Raw genomic sequence first — 12,212 nt, 5'->3', positions numbered from 1 at the left:
TGCCTGTCTGCTGAGTGCCCGCTTACACCGATCTCCTGCACGTGGTGAGCCGGGGGCGGGGGGAGAGGGGGCGGGGGGAGAGGCAGCAGTCCATACGGCCCTGTGGAGGTCATTGACCTTCGTGCGGCACTATGGGCCTACTGGTCCCACTCCCCGAGCTGACAGCTGCTGTCACTTCCTCCCAGGCGGCAGTGGCTGCCCTGTGGCTGACCCTCCTGGACCCTCGGGGGAACATCCTGTCTGGCCTCCACCATGTCCTCCAGTCATCCCAGGTCGGTGTCACCAAATCTGGTCTCCATGGCGACATGGCAGCGAGCAATGTGGGGTCGGCTGTGCAGGTGCGATTCAAGTGCTGCTGTCATTTGTTAGCTGGGGAGCTGGCGAACGCGGTCCCGGCGAATCAGCCGGCAGGACCATGATTAGCGGGGTCAATCCCGTGGGGTCTAGTTAAGTGGGCCAATTAATGTTTTATAGTCATGGCCTCGCCAGGCAGAGCGGTGAAAAGCTCGCGGCATTTCCCGCTCACTACCACACTTAGAAACTTTTCCTTTAAATCCCGCCCCCAGACTTCGACACCGTGGAACAGACCCTAAATGAAGGCTTGTCAAAACTTAAGCCAAACCCTGTAAATCAGTGGCCAGCTCAATCCTCCCTTATTGGCCTTTGCATTCTAAAGAGCTTTACTTCCAAATGAATGGCTACAACTTAAAGCACAACACAACGCCAACATACCTCAGAGTGACCTTAGATAGGACGCTGACCTTCCGTGAACTTCTAAAAATAACTGCAGCCAACGTTAAAGCCAGGAGTTTGGGGCAGCACATTGGTTAGCACAATTGTTTCACAGCTCCAGGGACCCAGGTTCGATTCCTGGCTTGGGGTCACTATCTGTTTGGAGTCTGCATGTTCTCCCCGGGTCTGCGTGGGTTTCCTCTGGGTGCTCCGGTTTCCTCCCCCAGTCCAACGATGTGCAGGTTAGGTGGATTGGCCGTGATAAATTGCCCTTAGTGACCAAAGAAGGTTAATTGGGGTTACTGGGTTACGGGAATAGGGTGGAGGTGTGAGTTTCAGTAGGGTGCTCTTTCCAAGGGCCAGTGCAAACTTGATGGGCCGAATGGCCTCCTTCTGCACTTAATTTCTATGATTCTAACCGGCCCAACGTGGGGTCCTTTTACCACCACCCTCCAAACCTCAGTACTCGAACTCTTATATTCAGCGCCCCCCTTTGGTTACAATCATCACATACAGAGGTGACTCCCAGCTCAATGCTACCATGCGTATTATGACTGGAACATTACACTCAACACCAATCCCATGGCTTCCTGTCCTGATAAACGTCACTCCTCCATGAATTGCAACAACCCGCAAAACGCTAGAAAAAGTTTGCAAAGTGCTCACCTGCCACTTCAAGCTGAACTGCACATAAATCCCTACTGTTGTCATGTGAGAGTACCTTTAAGAAATGGGTGTTTATAAATGGGTGTGTATATAAGTATCTGTAGTGAGAATACCTTTAGGAAATGGGTGTTTACTACTGCAGTGATGTCAGAGAGTGGGTGGAGCTGAGCTGTCTGCCCGCTTTTTACTTTCATTTTAGGCTGTTTGCTGCAGGGTGTGTTTTAGTTTAGTTTTCTGTGTTGGAGCTGAAGCCAGACAAAGCAGGTGCACTGCTGATCTCTCTGCCATGAAAAGACTATCTCTTGATCATTTGGTAAATTCAGAATTATAAATGTTCTCAGTAGTGAATGTAAACCTAATGTGCTTCTGTTAAAAGGCGATTCTTGGGTCTTCTGGATGTTGTTTGGGAAGTTATTAAGGATTACTTAGTGTTGTATTCTTTGGGGGTTGTATTTGAATTGATGGTTGCTAAGATGTTCACTGTATGTTTTAAAAAGGTTAACTTGAGTTCATAGAATAACCATTTTGCTTTTAAAAACCTTTTCCATTTCTGCTGTACCACACCTGTAAAGTGGGCCGTGTGCTCCCCATACCACAATCTAGTAAAAGTTGTGGGTCAGGTGAACTCCATGATACACTTTGGGATTCTCTAAACCCTGGCCCATAACACTGTGCAGAAGGAGACCATTCGGTCCATTGAGTCTGCACTGACCCTCTGAAAGAGCACTCTTCCTATCCCCGTAACCCCACCTAACCTTTTTGGTCACTAAGGGCAATTTATCATGGCTAATCCACATAACCTACACATCTTTGGACTGTGGGAGGAAACCGAAGCACCCGGAGGAAACCCACGCAGACACGAGGAGAACATGCAAACTCCACACAGACAGTGACCTGAGTTCAGAATCGAACCTGGATCCCTGGCGCTGTGAGATAGCTATTCAGCCTACCCAAGATACAACTCCCATCAAAGATGCCGACTTGGAAAAACCCTCCCACACATGACTTCAATGCAAATTCCACCTGGACAAATGGATGGGAATCATTGGACACGACAAACAAGCACCTGATCTCACACCCAAGCCAACAGCTCTCTGGTTTCAACCTTCCAAAGAAAGAGTGGCCCATCCTTAACAACTTCAGGACCCTCCACGGCACCTGCTTGGTCAACCTCTACAGATGGGGCATTAGTGCCAGCCCTCTCTGTGCCTGTGGGATAGAGAATACTGTGCACCACATCATAGAAGAATGTCCAATTCACAGACTCATTGGAGGTCGATCCACACTCAACACAGCAGGACTGGAAGAGACTGCTTGGCTTAGGGACTCTGCATTTGTTAAATACATCCCCCATTATTGAGGATGGAGATATCCCCCTCCAGAGAGTTGTTTAATTGTCCATCACCATTCACGGCTGGATGTCCTGTGTTGTAGCTTCACCAGGTTGACACCTCATTTTCCGGTCAGCCTGATGTTGCTCCTGGCATGCTCTCCTGCACTCTTCATTGAACCAGAGTTGATCCCCTGGCTTGGTAGTAATGGTAGAGTGGTCGATAATAATAATAATGTTTATTAGTGTCACAAGTAGGCTTACATTAACATTGAAATGAAGTTATTGTGAAAAGCCCCTAGTTGCCACATTCCGGCGCCTGTTCGGCGACACAGGGGGAGAATTCAGAATGTCCAATTCACCTAACAAGCACGTCTTTCGGGACTTGTGGGAGGAAACTGGAGCACCCGGAAGAAACCTACGCAGACACGGCGAGATCGTGCAGACTCCGCGCAGACAGCGACTCAAGCCAGGAATCGAACCTGGGACCCTGGCGCTGTGAAGCAACAGTGCTAACCACTGTACCACCGTCCCACCCTATATGTTGGACCATGAAGTTACAAATTGTGGTTTAATACAATTCTGCTGCTGCTGATGGCCGACAGCGCCTCATGGATGCCTAGTCTTGACTGCAAGATCTATTCAGAATCTATCCCATTTAGCACGGTGGTGGTGCCACACAACACGATGGAGGGTATCCTCAATGTGAAGACAGAACTTTGTCTCCACAAGGACGGTGCGGTGGTCACTTCTACCGATACTCGCGTGGACAGATGCATCTGCAGCAGGCAGATTGGTGAGGGTGAGGTCAAGCATGTTTGTCTCTTTTGTTGGTTCCCTCACCACCTGCTGCAGTCCCAGTCCAGCAGCTATATCCTTTATGACCCGGCCAGCTCGGTCTGTGGTGGTACTCCCGAGCCGCACTTGGTGATGAATATTTCAGTGCCCCATCCCCAGTACATTCTGCGCCCTTAGCACCCTCAGTGCCTCCTCCAAGTGCTGTTCAACACGATTCACCAGCTGAAGGTGCGGGCATGGTGTGTGTGGTGGGTGATGGTCATAGCTAACATTATAGAATTTACAGTGCAGAACGAGGCCACTCGGCCCATCGAGTCCGCACCGGCTCCTGGAAAGAGCACCGCACCCAAGCCCACACCTCCACCCTATCCCCACAACCCAGCAACTCCACCCAACAGGAAACCCACGCAGACACGGGGAGAATGTGCAGACTCCACACAGACAGTGACCCAAGCCGGGAATCGAACCTGGGACCCTGGAGCTGTGAAGCAATTGTGCTAACCACTATGCTACCGTGCTGCCATTCTCCAATCGGAAACCTGTACCCTCTCCAATGTGGGCACATCCGGTATTTTGCCAGAGCTAAAACTCGTGATTTTAATAAAAACTGTTCTCGGAATGTGGGCGTTGCTGGCTGTGTCAGCACTTTGTTTTTGGAACATACAGTGCAGGAGGAGACCATTTGGCCCATCTAGTCTGCTCTGACCCACTTAAGCCCTCACTTCCACCCTATCCCCGTAACCCAATGACCCGTCCCAACCTTTTTTTTTGATCACGAAAGGCAATTTATCATGGCCAATCCACCTAACCCTGCACGTCTAAAGACGTCTTTGGACTGTGGGAGGAAACTGGAGCACCCGGAGGAAACTACGCAGGCACGGGGAGAACAGCAGCTGTATAGGACCTTAGTTAGGCCATACTTGGAGTATAGTGTTCAATTCTGGTTGCCACACTACCAGAAGGATGTGGAGGCTTTAGAGAGGGTGCAGAAGAGATTTACCAGGATGTTGCCTGGTATGGAGGGCATTAGCTATCAGGAGCGGTTGAATAAAATCGGTTTGTTCTCACTGGAACGACGGAGATTGAGGGGAGACCTGATAGAGGTCTACAAAATTCAGAGGGGCACAGACAGAGTGGATAGTCAGAGGCTTTTTCCCAGGGTAGAGGGGTCAATTACTAGGGGGCATAGGTTTAAGGTGCGAGGGGCAAGGTTTAGAGTAGATGTACGAGGCAAGTTTTTTACACAGAGGGTAGTGGGTGCCTGGAACTCGCTGCCGGAGGAGGTGGTGGAAGCAGGGACAATAGTGACATTTAAGGGGCACCTTGACAAATACATGAATAGGATGGGAATAGAGGGATACGGACCCAGGAAGTGTAGAAGATGTTAGTTTAGACGGGCAGCATGGTCGGCGCAGGCTTGGAGGGCCGAAGGGCCTGTTCCTGTGCTGTACTTTTCTTTGTTCTAACGTGCAGACTCTGCACAGACAGTGACCCAGCAGGGAATCGAACCTGGGACCCTGGCGCTGTGAAGCCACAGTGCTAATCACTTGTGCTACCGTGCTGCCCTTGTTGCTCATCCCTAATTGCCGTTAGACGGAGTGGCTTGCTGGATCATTTCAGTGAGGGGGGGGTTAAGAGTCAACCGCATCGCCGTGTGGGTCTGGAGTCACATGGAGGCCAGACAGGGTAAGGATGGCAGATTTCCTTCCCTGAAGGACATTATGGTTCTGGCACAATCTCCTTTATAACCTCTGCCTTGGTCAATAGAGGAAAGTGTCTGTGTGATGCCCGAAATATCTCATTTAACGGTGGAACAAGGGAATAGCTGGGGATCCTTCCCTAACCTTGGACATTTTCTATATTGCCACATGGTCTCATTGTAAATAGCGAAGCTGAAGATATCAAACAGTGGCCTGTGCTCCCATTCCCAGAGCAGCATCAGAAAGAGAACAAAAAAGCCCAAAGGCATTTCGACACACTGAAACCTCCTGGGTCGTCTCTGATGGTCAGACACTGCCAGCAGCTTTTCACAGATCCCAATTCACGGCCAGGCTTTCGCACTTTCATTTCCAGACCAGCTGTGGCTGGGACGATGTCAGAGAATTCACCCTCACCTCTGTGCTCCAGCCTCTCGGGTTCCAACTTCTGGGTTAACCACTTACTTTCTACGCGAGGAGGTCTCTGCCCCAGTCAGGAACTGGTCCAATTCGCTCCTGTGGGGATACAGAGAGTCAGCAGGCCAGCCGGCAACACAACCCAAACCTAATTACCCTGTGGGGAAGATGAACTGTCCCACATCGAGATTGTTCCCAATATTACGCAGTGTCATCTCCTGTCCCATGCTTCTCCCCAATCTGTCAAACTAAAATAATCTAGCACTACACATGCAGTCCAGCCCTCTTTATACATTATAGGCCTCTATCGGGTCATTTCTTCGCTGCAAAGTAATAGACCGAGGCCGGGATTCTCCAATAATGGGGCTATGTCCCCCACGCCCGCCGGAAAACGGGGGCAAATCACTCCAAAAAGTCCGGGGTGATTCTCCATTTTTAAGGGGGCTAGCAGGGCCTTGGCGTGCTCCATGCAGCTCCTGCTGCCGATACGGGGCCCCGCACTTCCGGCAGCTGGTCCACGCATGCGCACAGCAGGGTCCCTGCGCAACATGGCCGACCACACAGCTGGCCGGCCCGGAAGAAGTTAGGCCCTCCCCAGATCGTGCGGCCCACGGATCGGTGGCCCTCAATTAAGTCACCTCTTAACCTTCTTCTCTCTAACGAAAACAGTCTCAAGTCCCTCGGCCTTTCCTCATACGATCTTCCCTCCATACCAGGCAACATCCTTGTAAATCGCCTCTGCACCCTTTCCAATGCTTCCACGTCCTTCCTATAATGAGGCGACCAGAACTGTACGCAATACTCCAAATGCGGCCGCACCAGAGTTTTGTACAACTGCAACATGACCTCATGGCTCCGAAACTCAATCCCTCTACCAATAAAGGCCAACACACCATAGGCCTTCTTCACAACCCTATCAACCTGGGTGGCAACTTTCAGGGATCTGTGTACATGGACACTGAGATCTCTCTGCTCGTCCGCACTACCAAGAATCTTACCATTAGCCCAGTACTCTGTCTTCCTGTTACTCCTTCTAAAATGAATCACCTCACACTTTTCTGCATTACACTCCATTTGCCACCTCTCAGCCCAGCTCTGCAGCTTATCTATGTCCCTCTGTAACTTATAACATCCTTCCGCACTGTCCACAACTCCACCGACTTTAGTGTCATCTGCAAATTTACTCGCCCATCCTTCTACGCCCCCCTCCAGGTCATTTATAAAAATGACAAACAGCAGTGGCCCCAAAACAGATCCTTGTGGTACATCACTAATAACTGGACACCAGTCTGAACATTTCCCATCAACCACCACCCTTTGTCTTCTTCCAGCTAGCCAATTTCTGATCCAAACTGCCACATCACCCTGAATCCCATGCCTCCGTATTTTCTGCAATAGCCTACCGTGGGGAACCTTATCAAATGCTTTACTGAAATCCATATACACCACATCAACTGCTTTACCCTCATCCACCTGTTTGGTCACCTTCTCAAAGAACTCAATAAGGTTTGTGAGGCACGACCTACCCGTCACAAAACCATGTTGACTATCTCTAATCAAATTATTCCTTTCCAGATGATTATACATCCTATCTCTTTTAAACCTTTTCAATACTTTGCCCCACAACAGAAGTAAGGCTCACTGGTCTATAGTTACCGGGGTTGTCTCTACTCCCCTTCTTGAACAAGGGGACATTTGCTATCCTCCAGTCTACTGGAACTATTCCTGTAGACAAAGATGACTTAAAGATTAAAGCCAAAGGCTCAGCAATCTCCTCCCTAGCTTCCCAGAGAATCCTAGCATAAATCCCATCCATCCCCAGGGGACTTATCTATTTTAACATTTTCCAGAATTGCTAACACCTCCTCTTTATGAACCTCAAGCCCTTCTAGTCTAGTAGCCTGTATCTCAGTATTCTCCTCGACAACATTGTCTTTTACCTGTGTGAATACTGACGAAAAATATTCATTTAGCACCTCTCCTATCTCCTCTGACTCCATGCACAACTTCCCACTACTGTCCTTAACTGGCCCTACTCTTACCCTAGTCATTCTTTTATTCCTTTTTTTTTTAAAATAAACAATTTTATTGAGGTAGTTTTTGGCTTACAGACATCAACAGAAAGAAAGCAAAATAGGGAAAAATGTGCAAACATCCACGTACTTTCAATACTTCAATCGTAACATATTGCACAAGCCCGCTCCCCTCCCACCGGTACTACCCGCCATTTTATCCCTCCTACTCTACTCTACTCTACCCCCCCCCCCCCCCCTCCCCCCCATCCCCTGCTGACGCTCACTCTCCCGCAAAGAAGTCAATAAATGGTTGCCACCTCCGGGTGAACCCCTGTACAGATCCCCTCAAGGCGAACTTAATTTTTTCCATACCCAGGAAACTCGACATGTCCGCAAGCCACAACTCAGTCTTCGGGGGCTTTGAGTCCCTCCACGCCAATAGTACTCGTCGCCGGGCTATCAGGGAAGCAAAGGCCAAAACATCGGCCTCTTTCTCCCCCTGGACTCCCGGGTCTTCCAAAACCCCAAAAATTGCCACCCCTGGACTCATCACCACCCTTGTTTTTAGCACCCGGGACATGATCCCCGCAAATCCCTCCCAGTACCCCCTCAGCTTAGGGCATGCCCAAAACATGTGAACGTGGTTCGCTGGTCCTCCCGCGCACCTTGCGCATTTGTCCTCTATCCCAAAGAATTTGCTCATCCAAGCCACCGTCATATGGGCCCGGTGAATGACCTTAAATTGAATCAGCCCGAGTCTGGCACATGTCGCGGTCGAATTTACCCTACTCAGGGCCTCTGCCCACAGCCCGTCCTCCATTTCCCCGCCTAGCTCCTCCTCCCATTTAAGTTTCAGTTCCTCTGTCTGGGACCCTTCCTCCCTCATGAGCACCTTATATATACCCGAGACTCTGCCCTCCCCTTCTTCCCTCCTAGAGACTATTCTGTCGAGGATCCCCATTGGCGGGAGGCGTGGGAAAGATGGGACCTGTCTACGAACAAAGTCCCGCAACTGTAGGTACCTAAAATCATTTCCCCTTACCAACACAAATTTCTCCTCCAAGCTCCTCAAACTCGCAAAGCTCCCTTCCAGGAACATATCACCCACCCTTCCCACTCCCGCCCGCCGCCATACTCGGAACCCCCCATCCATACTCCCGGGGGCAAACCGATGGTTGTCGCAGATTGGTGCCCAGACAGACGCCCCCATCTCCCCCACATGCCTCCTCCACTGGCCCCATATCCGCAGGGTCGCCACCACTACCGGGCTGGTGGTGTACTTGGCCGGCGGCAGCGGTAGAGGAGCCGTGACCAGGGCTGCCAAGCTGGAGCCCCTGCACGAAGCCGCCTCCACCCGCTCCCAAATAGACCCCGTACCCACCATCCACTTCCTTATCATAGCGATGTTGGCCGCCCAGTAATAATTAATCAGACTCGGCAAAGCCAGCCCTCCCTCGCTGCGGTTCCTCTCCAACATCGCCTTCTTCACCCGCGGGGATTTTCCCGCCCAGACAAAGCTCATGATCATCCTGTTAACTCTTTTGAAGGGCTGTGGGATAAAGATCGGGAGGCACTGAAAAATAAACAGAAATCGAGGGAGGATTGTCATCTTTACAGTCTGCACCCTCCCTGCCAGCGACAGCGGGAGTGCATCCCATCTCCGAAACTCTCCCTTCATTTTCTCCACCACCCTGGCCAAATTTAACTTGTGCAGCCTGCCCCAGTCTCGTGCCACCTGGATTCCCAAATACCGGACATTTTCCTCAACCAGCCTAAACGGTAGCCCTCTCAATCTGTTCTCCTGGCCCCTTGCCTGGACCACAAACATTTCACTCTTGACTGTATTTAATTTGTATCCTGAGAACTGGCCGAACTTCCTCAGCATTCCCAGTATAGTTCCCATCCCGGCCACTGGGTCCGACACGTACAGGAGCAGGTCGTCTGCATAAAGAGAAACCCTGTGTTCAACCCCGCCCCTCACCATCCCCTTCCAACCCTCTGCGGCTCTCAGCGCAATCACCAGCGGCTCTATGGCCAGCGCAAACAGCAGCGGGGAGAGCGGGCAGCCCTGTCTGGTCCCTCGGTACAACCTAAAGTACTCCGACACTTCTCTGTTGGTCCTGACGCTGGCCCTCGGGGCCTGATATAATAATTTGATCCAATCCACCAATCCCTCCCCGAACCCAAACCGTCCGAGCACCTCCCATAGATAGTCCCACTCCACCTGGTCAAAGGCCTTCTCGGCGTCCATTGCCACCACTACCTCCACCTCTCTACTCGCCGGGGGCATCATTATCACATTGAGCAATCTCCTCAGATTGGCCGCCAGCTGCCTACCTTTCACGAACCCAGTTTGGTCCTCCCAATCACCTCCGGTACACAGTCCTCCATTCTACCCGCCAGTACCTTTGCCAGGAGCTTGGCATCAACATTAATCAGGGAGATTGGCCTGTAGGACCCGCACGCCTCCGGGTCTTTACCCAGCTTCAATATCAGTGATATGGTGACTTGTGACATTGTCGGCGGCAGGGTCCCTCTGTCCCTTGCCTCATTGAAAACCCTCGCCAAGACCGGGCCCACCAGCTCCGAGAACTTCCTATAAAACTCTCCTGGGTATCCATCCGGCCCCGGGGACTTCCCCGACTGCATGGCCTTTAGGCCCCCCAATACCTCCTCTACTCTAATCGGGGCCCCCAGCTCTTCCACTTGCCCCCCCCACCTACTGTTGGGAAGGTTAACCCATCCAGAAACCTTTTATCTCCTCCGGTTCTTCCGGCGGCTCTGAAGTATACAGCTTGCGATAGAAGTCCTGGAATACCTTATTCAATCCTGCCGGGTCCTCCACTTTGCGCCCCTCCCCATCCCTCACTCTACCTATTTCCCTGGCTGCCTCCCTCCTCCTGAGTTGCTGCGCTAACAGTCTGCTAGCCTTTTCCCCATGCTCGTACACCACTCCCCTCACCTTCTTAAGCTGTTCCACGGCCCTACTCGTGGATAGTGCCCCCAGTTCCGCCTGTAGCCTCTGCCTCTCCCTGAGTAAAACCTCCCCCGGGGTCTCCGCGTGCTCTTCATCTATCTGACCCATTTCCCTGACCAATCTATCCATCTCTGCCCTATCTGCCTTGGCTCTGTGGGCCCCAATTGAAATCAGCTCCCCCCCGCACTACTGCCTTTAGCGCCTCCCACAGGGTCGCCGCTGAGACCTCCCCCGTGTCATTCACCTGCAAGTAATTTTGCATACACCTCCGAAGCCTCTCGCAGATCCCCTCCTCCGACAGCAGTCCCACGTCTAGCCTCCATTGCGGGCGTTGGTAGCTCGCTCCCCCGATCTGCAGGTCTACCCAGTGCGGGGCATGGTCTGAGATAGTAATTGCTGAGTATTCCGTGTTCTTTACCTCCCCTATACAGTCCCTGCTTAGTACGAAGAAATCTATCCTAGAATATACTTTATGGACGTGCGAGTAAAACGAGTTGCCCCTTCCTGTCGGCTGTCTGTCTCTCCAGGGGTCCACTGCCCCCATTTGCTCCATAAACCCTTTCAGCTCCCTTGCCATTGCTGAGAGTCTACCCGTTCTGGGACACGACCGATCCAAAGTCGGGTCAAGGACCATGTTAAAGTCCCCCCCCATTATTAGCCTGCGAGAATCCAGGTCCGGGATCTTCCCCAGCACTCTTTTAATGAAGTCCACGTCATCCCAGTTCGTGGCATATATATTCACCAGCACCACTCTTCTCCCCTCCAGTCTGCCCCGTACCATCAGGTATCTGCCCCCCCCTGTCTGCGGATATGCCCTCTGCCTCAAATTGCACCCGCTTGTTGATCATGATTGCCACCCCCCTGGACTTCGAGTCCAAGTCCGAGTGGAAGACCTGGCTAATCCAGCCCTTCCTTAGCCTGATCTGGTCTGACACTTTCAGATGTGTCTCCTGCAACATAATTACGTCCGCCCTCAGGGCCCGCAAGTGCGCGAACACCCGCGCCCTCTTAACCGGCCCATTCAGTCCCTTGACGTTCCAGGTGATCAGCCTGGTCGGGGGGCACATCCCACCCCCCCCCCCCCCCCCCCCCCCCCCCCACCCCGCCGGTCAGCCATAGCCTTTCTCGGGCCGGCCCCTGACCCGTGCGTCGCGCCATTCCTGGCCCGCCCTTTGGCTGCCTCCACCCTCGACCTCCTTTCCAGTGCCTATTTCAAGTCCCTCCCACGTCAGCAGAACAACCCCCCCCCCTCAACCACATCCCCCGATACCCCCACCCCTGCCATCCACTGGCTGTGATCTCCCCCCCCCCACCTGACTCCCTTGACTAACCAATCTGGTAGCCCGGTGACTCAACACTCCGGCGCCTTCCTGTCTCATTCCCATTGTTTCCCCGACCTCCTCCCCACTCCCCGGCGCCCCATCCCCCTCTCCAACCCACTGGAGCAAGCCAGCTCCAGTGCCCTCCGCGAGCTGCACAAAAAGTACAAATCCGCCCAAAAAGCAAAAAACAGAAAAAAGCGGAAAAAACAAAAAAAAAACCATGAGAAAAAAAAGTAAACCCCCCAAACCAATGTCCAT

The sequence above is a fragment of the Scyliorhinus canicula genome, chromosome 3 (genome assembly GCF_902713615.1).
Source record: "Scyliorhinus canicula chromosome 3, sScyCan1.1, whole genome shotgun sequence".
Taxonomy (NCBI): domain Eukaryota; kingdom Metazoa; phylum Chordata; class Chondrichthyes; order Carcharhiniformes; family Scyliorhinidae; genus Scyliorhinus; species Scyliorhinus canicula.
Note: the sequence above shows the minus strand (reverse complement) of the source record.